A 10,183-nucleotide genomic window follows, 5' to 3' on the forward strand; every position below is an offset into this window, starting at 1 on the left:
TCATGTAAGTAAGTACTAAGTGCACACTTATCTGACCTCATAAAACTGCCCAGTGAGGTGAGCACCATTATTCCCTTTTCCAGGTGAAGATACAGGGATATAAAAAAAATTAAGTTAACTTTCCCAAGTCCACAGTCCTGGGAAGTGCCAAAGACCAGTCCAGTTCTGGCCATCTTATTGCAAAACTTCAGCTACAATCTTCTGTCTCCTGCCAGTGGTAATAGGAATGAGTCTGAGGTGCCACCATGAGCTTCCTAGGCAAGGAATTTGGACTTTCGATGAAAAGCAATGTGAGGCCATGTGCATTTGGTACAAGACTAAAGATATAATTAGAACAATGCCTTACGAAGAGAATACTTCAAACTGTGGGCCACTTCTGACTAGTGCATCATGGATTCTATTTAATGACCAGCACTTTTTCTCCAAATAAAAGGATAGAATGGAATATAAAATATTGGAATAAGAACAGAATAGAACAGAAAATATTGAAGTACTTTTCACATAGATCAAAATACACATTCATTCATTGCCCCCCACTTTAGATAAGTAACACATCACTAGGTAGGTAGATGACTGAGTATTGATGTTTTAGTCAGCTATTTCACTACTGTGACTGAAAGACCCAACAAGAACAATTTTAAGGGAGGAAAAGTTTATTTGAGGGTTCACAGTTTCAGGGGTCTTAGTTTATAGAAAGCCAGTTCCATTCTTCAGGGCTCAAACTGAGGCTGAACATCATGGAGGAAGAGAATGGCAGAGGAGAGCAGCTCACATGGTGATCGGAAACCAGAGAGAGAGGTCTCCACTTTCCAGATACAAATATATATCCCATAACCTTGTTCCCAATGAACCACTTCCTCCAGCCACACCCCATGTGCTTCCAGATACCACTCAGTTAATCCCATCAGGGATTAATTTGCTGATTAGGGTAAGGCTATGTATGACCCGATCATTTCTCCTCCAAACCTCCTTGCATTGTCTCATATGTGAGCTTTTGGGGGATGTCACATCTAAACCATAACAATTAATAAATAGATGATAGATGAGATCAGAAGATAGGAAAATAGATAAGAAGGAAGGATACTAAAAAGATGATTTTAGATGATGGATGGAGAGAGAGATAAACAGATATATATACACACCATACTGGGATAGAAAATATATTTCATTCTGTGGTTTGTAGTTGAAAATTGTCAAAGTCTCTGTTCTAAGGGCATTGTTAGCAGTACATCCATAAATATCTGATTGAAAAAAGAGTATGCGAAGGTAGAGGAACCAGTCAAAGGATATTTGCAGATTGTGAGGGTAGGCAAGAGTTTGAACTGGAGTGGAATCCAACAGAAAAAGTTTAGTGAAAGAGGTGTGTTTTTTCTGACATAATCTACAGTGCAGCATCAGTCACCTGTTCTCTCTGCTCCCAGCAAGGATAACCAAAGCCTCTTCTGAGTTCCCTACCTTCTACCTACACCCCTCTCCTGAGTTTCAGTGAGTCTTTGATGTGTCATTTTATTTTAAAATAATGAAACTAACCCCTATCTGTCTGCTATAGAGTCCTGATACTAAGAGAATACATTAGGCAAGTTCAGGGTGTTATGCAATGGAGGCCAGTCTTTTCCTCTTTGGTTCATTCTAGAGGACTTCCCTGCTCTAAGTAGCTCCACAGTTCTGTTGCCTCCTCCCTGGGCTCTCCCATTCAGTCCCCACAACTTCCCTGTCAGATAAGCACTGAATTGCTATCCTTGTTTTTTTATCAGATAATGAAACTGACATATAAATATAAATGATACCTTCAAATCCCCACCACCACCAGCTAGTAAATGTGGGAAATGAGATTGAAATCTAGTCCCATGTGATTTCTAAAGCCACATGTTCACTACATGTTCACTACATGTTCCTTTAGATTAAGAAAACTGGAGCTAGAGGTGAAGCTCAGTGTGAGAGCACTTAGACTCTTAAAAATAAAGGAAAAATTAGTTTTCTTCGTGTGTGTGTGTGTGTGTGTGTGTGTATTGCTAAGGTTCAAATCCAGAGGGAGACAAGCACTCTACTACTGAGAAACATCTCCAGCCCCAAGAAAAATATCTTTTTAAAATCTCTTTTTGTATATTATATCATAGAAAGCCAAGGTATGGTAAGGATATTAAACATTTACTAGGCACAATTTATGGATAAGAAGACTGAAAAACAAAGAGACTTCTAATATTATCCAACATTATAATATATTAAGAGGTCTAGAATTAAAACTAATAGAAAAGTCAAGTGGCTTAAATAGTTTGGATGCTAAGAATTCTAGTCTCACAGTCCTGAAGTCTTGAAATATTGGGTTGGGTTTCAATAGGCCAGTTTATAGTTCAGTGCATGACTCTTTCCTTAGAATTCAGACTTTTGAACTTTTCCTGGCTGATTGAAATGTTGGCATTTTTCTTCAAACTCATGTCTCATCTTTTCTGTGTACCAGAATGGTTACTGGAGAATGTCAAGAGAGTACAGATTCTGTACACTGTACATGGTGGTGAATTACAATAAATGTAGAACATTCCAACTGGGGCAAGTGCATTATACATTTATATATACTTATGTACCTACTTGAAAGATCCACCACTGAAGAATTTAAGAATTCAGTTGTCTGGTTGTGTAAATTTACCCCGATGCAAGTCCTGATAAGAAATTATCAAATAAAACTAATTCCTACCCTTACCTCAGTTTTGTTTTGTGCTTTTTCTTTTTAATAAAAGGAGGAGATAATAACAAGATACCTAATTTTAAAACTACATAAAATTACAATGCAGCATGGTAAGGTCACCTGGAATTTTGTGATAGACCCAATTGCAAAACCCAAGGTATATGATCTTATGCAAATAACTTTACTTCTATGTCTCAATTGCTTCAGTTATGATTAAGATAAGTCCCATAGAGAGCTTAGAATACAGTAGGTGGGCAATAATAATGGACTTAAGAATACTATACCCAACACAATGTGTTGCCATGAAGCATGTAAAAAACTCAACGATAGGCAAGAGAATAGAGTCCATTCCAGTATGGCTCAGGTTAAGAGAGCTGACCTGACTTGGAGAAATAAGTTCATTAGGCTGAGTGACAGTATGTAAAGGCAAGCTTGGGTCTAGCCAATCTATCATTTATATCAAAGGGGCTGGAAATTGAGGCCTAGAAAGGCAATAAAAACGTGACAGTACTTAGTTAAGTGGATAACAATTTGATTCCAGACAGACTCACTCATGTGGAAACAGCCTTAGCCATTAGCCAGGATCAAGAGAGACAAGGAATCAATGTCCCAGGAAGCAGGATTCACACCACATCAGGAGTTGGTCAGAGTCCTCATGGAAAATGTATCCCCTCCCCCCCAAAAAATATCTACATCAAATCTTTGGAACTTAATATGATTTTATTTAGAAAAAGAGTATTTGCAGGTGTGAGTTAAGGGACTTTTTAAAAGGATACTGTAGTGAATAACCTAGGTAGGCCCTAATTGCAATCACTTGTATCCTTATAAAACAGACACAAAAAAATAAGGAAGACAGAGGCAGAGCTCAGAATGATGGCTACAAGCCAAGGAACGCCAAGGAATTCTAATGGCCACCAGAGGATACAAGGAACCGATTATTCCTCAGAACCTTCTGAAGGAATATGGTCCTGGATACACCTTGATTTCAAGCCTCTGGTCTCCAGACCATTGTGTTTTCAATGGTGATTTGTTATGGTAGCCCTGGGAAACTGCTACAGCCCTTGACAAGGGTTTGGCATTCAAAGTTTCATCCCATAAATAGAAGTGGAATTCCATCCAAAGATAGGATAGGGGGCTGGGGTTATGCCTCTGTGGTAGAGCGCTTGCCTAGCACACACAAGACCCTGGGTTCAATCCCCAGCACCACATAAAAATAAACAAATAAAATAAAGATATTATGTTCAACTACAACTAAAAATAATAATAATAATAGTCTTTTTTAAAAAAAGGATAGAAACCATCATACAAGAGTTCACGGGAAAGACAGCGGTGTGGCATTTTGTTCTCTGGATACTAGACCTAGGATATCTAATTCTAGATCTAACAACGATGATGAGGAAGAGTAAGTCCTGGATTGGCTTAGGAGCTACTGGGTTCATTCTGCACTTATAATATTTTAGTAACCCATAGCCAAGCAAGGCAAATAGGAACTGATAGAGCAGACAGTGACTTTTTGGCAATAAATATCTTCTAGAACCAGACCACATGTAGTCATAGATGTCACTTTCAGAACAAAAGAATAAAATATTCAGAAAATATGCTGCTTCTACTGTGGAAGAGATCTTTCCCATGGTCTTAGAGTGCTAGCTCCCTTTGTTGCCAAGTCAGGCACATGTCAGCACAGGGGTGGCCTTGACTTCCTGGAGCTCACCAGCTGCCCTGGCCCTTTTCTATGATCTTTATCTCCCCCTCTGGAGCTAAGACCTTCCTGTGTGCTCAGGAAAACTCTTCTTCAATCAAGAGCTTCCATGACTTGAAAAGACCATATGTCTTCATGTTAGTAAGAAAAGAGAATTGAGGTAAGGAGGAATTTATTATTACTGTAGGATTCTGATTTACAAGTCCAAGAATCAGCCTGGTTATCAGCATTCAACAAGGATTACCTACTCCCCCCCCAAAAAAAAACAAAAAAATAAAAACAGTATCATAATTTCTTAAAAGCCATGCTTCTTCCTCCCTTCCTAGTCACTACTCTAGGAGAAATAAACAAGCATCAGTTATAATCCTTGTCCTTTAGAAGCTTGAGTCCTCAAATATACTCTGAGGTCGAGACATAGTCACTAATCTACAGAGTTATAGATGCTCTATAGTAACACAGGCCAATGGAATTAAAATTGAGACAATGAGATTTCCTTTTATTAATCTTAATCCAGGCATAAAAGGATTATAAAATATAGCAATCTTATATTAAATTTATATAAGCCATATTATGTTGTATGATAATATAAAAGATAATACAAGACATGATGCAGTGAAAATCTCCAAAGAATCAAAGAATTTCTAAATTATTTCACCTCTTTGACCTTGATTGCTTCATTGTTTAAATGAAAAAAAAAATTATACATAATCACTTAAGTCTTTCCAGGCCCCGAATATTCCTTGGATGGTTCATTGTAAGGTAGATACCAAAAGGTACCTTCATTAAGACCAGAAAAATTGAGGGGAGGGAAGGGAAAGGGGGAATAGCAAGGGCAGCAGAATAAAATAGACATTATTATTGCTGTATGTATATATGTGACTGTATGACCAATGTGATTCTGCAACCTGTACACTCAGAAGAATGAGAAATTATACTCCATTTGATTCAAATGTATGAAAGGTCAAGATAATTGTACTGTCATGTGTAACTAATAAAAAATAAATAAAAAAAAAAAAGACCAGAAAGATTGGCTGACATGTAGAAGGCCAACTGAGGAATATAGCAGGCTGCTCTGCTTAAAATCCCAGGTTCTTCCCTGAGAGGCAATGGAAGGAAGTGGAAAAGTGATAGGCACCAAACCTAAGCCCAGGCCTATGAGACACTCCCAATCACCTCTGCCAATTTGGTTCTCTGCTTTCATTATAACACCTGGCTGAAATTCCTACTCCCCTCCCATATTTCCCCAACTGATCTCTTTTTCATTTTCTTCAATCAAGTTTAACTTTCTAAAGGTTAAAAATCATAAAGGAAAAAAATGATATGAAATTCAGAGAGCGGGAGATGGAGTGATACTCACAAAACTACAATTTAAAGAAATATTTTAATACAAACTCATCAGAAAGAGGTTAGACTACTGACTCCTCAGAGGATTGATGGTTTGAGACACATACATTAGCACTTGCCTCCTCAAGCTGATCTGTTTGTTGGTTGCTATGTGAATGTTGATAAAATATCCATTTAGGTGGGGTCAAAAATTATATTACACTCTTACAGCACATCTGTGAATCCTGGCCTTTTGAACAAATGACCATAGTTCACGAGGCCTTCATGCTGTCAGAAGCTGCTTCCCAAATACCAGCTTTGAACCTAACTCTACCATATGGATGTACTGGATCAATGAAAAATGGTGTCTGAGGGGCCCCAAAGCATGAGAAGTTCTGGCAAAAAGTGACAGATTTTATCCCGGCTGCTGAAGAGAAATGTACTGAGACTAGAAAGACTAAGGAGGTGCACGCCTTCAGAACGTGTCTGTGGATCAAAATACACCCTCACAGATTCTTGAGAGAGCCCCTGGTGGCCGTGTTAACCTTGGCATTGTTATCATTATGAGAGTAGGCTCATTTCTGGCACCTAACATTGGACACATTGACAGCAACAGGGTTGATAGAAGAGGAAAGAATCTGTTTTGCAGTTGGAAAAAAAAAAAAAAAAAAACAGTTCTCAGATGTCTTAAGCCATTTGAAATCATGCCAGAGAAATACTTGATTTCAACATTCCTTAAACTCTCTGCGATGATGCCGCAAGTGGTGTCCCCCACATGTGATGATGTATTTCAGAGCCAGAGTTTTCTCAAGATGTTCCAAGCCTGCAGGCTCCTGATCCTTTTTCAAATTACCAAGATGATAGTATCCCAGTGAGAGTTGTGATTAGTCTAAACTCTCCACAGCTGTGAGAGACGAATGTACAAATTCCAATAAAGATTCTGCCTGTTCTGCACTGAATTTACCTACATGACAGCGAGGCCTAACTCAGGGACTGCTTAAAAGAACTGGAGCTGCCATAATGCTATTCCATATCTTCCACAGCATCAGCCCCTTGGAGGGTTGGACTGTTCCAGGAGGATGCCTCCCGCACAATAGTGTCACTGCCCAGCAGTGGGTGTTTATTAAGCAATCCTGTGATGTGTGGGGAGAAAACCAGGGTCGGGAAAATTAAATCTAAGTACACAGGAATTCAAAGAGGCCTTGCAAATTCATTATATGAATAGCCAGGAGGATTATAAAACACCTTGTAACTGAAGGGGTTGGTCCAAGCTACAGGGGACAACTGAACCAGCTGTTTCACCACCTCTAACTCATTTATAAGAACACACAGACTCAGAGTATTCTTCAGTTACTTGGAAAAGCCCACAGGGCTTTGTTCCCTTCATTTGAACACCTTTTCCCTAAAATACTTCCCAGGAATATTAAGTGCATACACTAAACCTGTGATATACGCACTTTTACCTGTTGAATCATTGTATCATCTGAAGACATTTATATTTTCCTTTATGAAACACTTATAGCAGGCTTTCCAAGACTGGCAACAAAGATTCAAAAATCTTCTGAACACACTACCAATTGCAGAGATAAGAATGAAGATTGCTTACTTTGGAAAACAAAACCAAAAACCCAAAGAAATAAATATATATTTAAAAATTATCTTCTAATATGATTTGCACAAATGTAGAATCTTCTAAAGCCATATCAACATTCATTGTGTACATTCCTACATTGTTTGAAGTCCAATGAAACATGTCCTGTTGTTATGGTTTTTATGAGACAATGCAAGAAGGTTTAGAGGAGAAATGATTGGGTTATAGCCTTAACCTAATCAGTGAATTAATTAATCCCTCTTGGGGTTAACTGAAGTGGTAGGGTGTGGCTGGAGGAGATGAGAATTAGAAAGTGGAATTGGGGTCTAATATTTGTATCTGGAAAGTGGAGTGTCTCTCTCTCTCTCTCTCTCTCTCTCTCTCTCTCTCTCTCTCTCTCTCTCTTCCTCTCTCTCCCTCTCTCTCTCACCATGATGTGAACATCTTGGTGTAGACACTCCACCAAGATGTTCAGCCTCACCTCAAGCCCTGAGGAATGGAGCAGACTTCTACCTCTGAAACTGTGAGCCCTTGAATAAACTTTTCTTCCTCTACAATTGTGCTGGTTGGTTCTTTAAGTCACAGTAGTGAGAATGCTGACTAAAACACCTGGTATCACTTCTGACACCTGGAGATTTTAATAGCATACCTCACTTTACAGTTTATCTATCACAGAGCCATATCACACATTTATGTGATATGTGGCATTTTTTTTCTTATAGACACTGAACTTGACTTTTCTCTCTCAAAAGCAAATTAGAAAGAACATGACTGAAGTCAGGAGGTCCACTGGAGAGCTGAAAGAGGTATACACAAAATTCTCAAAATGCTGAACTCTGAATGATCTACACATGATTTTTTATTAAAGTGGGGAAAGGACAGAACAAAATCTGATTTTTTTCTAGTGTCCGTACAGACAAAACACACAAACCCAGAAACATTTCTTCTTTTACCTTTCTATGATCTCTCATTGCATATCTTCTTCCTAAGATATTCTTTTAACTACTGGTCTATATCACCTCATATTTCATCTTTTCTAGAGAAAAATCATTAATTTAAGTCTACCAAACTGGACAGCCACTTAGCATTACTTTCTCAGGTACCAAGTTGCAAGGGAAGCATTTTCAAGTGGGGTTTTCCTGTCTTTCTGCTGAAGGCCAGTTCCAGTTACACTCACATAGCAAAGTAACTGGGATAGGGTGTGGGATTTTAGAAAATAGATGAGTGGGAAATCCTACAATGAGCCAAGATCCTAATAGTTAAACTACAGGGGAATAACCAGAGCTGCCCTGCAGAAAAGAAGACTGTTGATTTCCTGGGAATATTCAAAATTGATCCAATAGCAACAGCAGTGGTGTGCTAGTAAATGTTTAACAAGCAGCTCTTGGGAGGGGGGAAAAAAAGCCATGTGTTATGGCATTTTCAATTCCCTGGTGAAAATACACTCACATGACTGATATCAAGTTTCCAAGGGCCATCACTGAATGGGAAGATAAGAAGAAATGCACAAGAGCAAATTATTGTATAAAACTTCAGATACAATAGATAAAAACAAACTCTACAGCATAAATAATAGTAAAATGGAGTGAAATAATTAGAATGCGGGGTTGAGTTTTACCCTGTTTAAAATATAATTTAATTGTAAATTTTCATAATGTAAATTTTAATAATGATTGCTTCCAAATTCATTATATTTTAAAGATGGGCTCTAGTGAGCAGGTACCATTCTTAGGTGCATCATGGCATGTTGCTCTTCAGTGACAATAAAGATATTTTGAACAACAAATGAAACTAATAAATCATCGGATAGAGAACTGTTTCCGGAGGTTCCAAGTGTGCAAACCTCTGTGCTGATCCACTTTAGAAACACTACACAAAGCACAGGTTAGACCATGGAGAGGATAAGAATACCATTAAAGACAACATTGTAGCTTGTTTTCGTATTATGCTTTACACTTTGTAGAAGTGGTGTTTTATGGTACTGTGGGACATTTAAATAGCTAGGTAATCGCATTTTGATTCAGAGTGGATGAAGAGAGTGCTGGGAGCTGCTTGTCAAAGACAGGGGCGGAGGGGTGGAACCCGGAGTGGTGCACGGAAATCTGGAGCGGGGTCGGCGGATCACGGTTTCCGCTCCCCTACTAGAAACGGTTCCATCGCTGTGCCAGCAGGTAGACGGATATACAGCAGTCCTGGGCTTTCCTTCTCTCCCTCTATTGGGAGATTTGGCTAGGTCGCTGTATTTTCGATGGATTAGAAAGAATTGGATGGAACATGTTCTAAGAGTCCTCTAAACAGCTAAATATAAGAGCCATAACATTCGAATATGCCCTTCAAAGAACAGCTTAGCAGTGTTTTTCTACAGATCCAAACATACCTGTTACTGCAGCATAGGCTCATGCTCAGAGTCTACATAGAAACTCCCTGCTAAAATTAACATCAGCAGTAGTCGTGGCCGAGTGGTTAAGGCGATGGACTAGAAATCCATTGGGGTCTCCCCGCGCAGGTTCGAATCCTGCCGACTACGGGAAAGTAGAATTTTACGCAGAGTTTATTGTTTTACTTTGGAACTGTCATCCTGATCTTACGCAGATAATAAAACGGATAATTTTAAGTAATTCGTGAACAATCGGAACACACCAAGAACCCAAACGGAGGAGTCCACAATGGTAGGAGTAAGAGTGTGCTTGTTACGGCTTGGGAAGGTAATGGAACGAGACTCGCCAGGCTAGAAGGAAGAAAAGCAAAGCGAGGCAGGGTCATACACGAAATGACAGCTCTAACTTCCAGCTCTGCAGGAAGCCGGTCCTAGACGACCCACCGCAAACTCCCGCGCGAACCCTTCTGCCCAGCCCGCTCCCTCCTGGCTGTCTCCGACAGCAGCACG

The 10,183-nt window shown here is 39.2% G+C and overlaps 1 non-coding gene across 1 annotated transcript; it reads left to right on the top strand.

The window, feature by feature from the left end:
• Nucleotides 1–9,741: 9,741 nt before the first annotated feature.
• On the top strand, nucleotides 9,742–9,823 carry Trnas-aga (transfer RNA serine (anticodon AGA)). Its single transcript has one exon. It is a non-coding gene; the product is annotated as a tRNA-Ser (tRNA).
• The last annotated feature ends 360 nt before the right edge of the window (nucleotides 9,824–10,183 follow it).

This window comes from Urocitellus parryii, chromosome 7 (genome assembly GCF_045843805.1).
Source record: "Urocitellus parryii isolate mUroPar1 chromosome 7, mUroPar1.hap1, whole genome shotgun sequence".
NCBI classification, from domain to species: domain Eukaryota; kingdom Metazoa; phylum Chordata; class Mammalia; order Rodentia; family Sciuridae; genus Urocitellus; species Urocitellus parryii.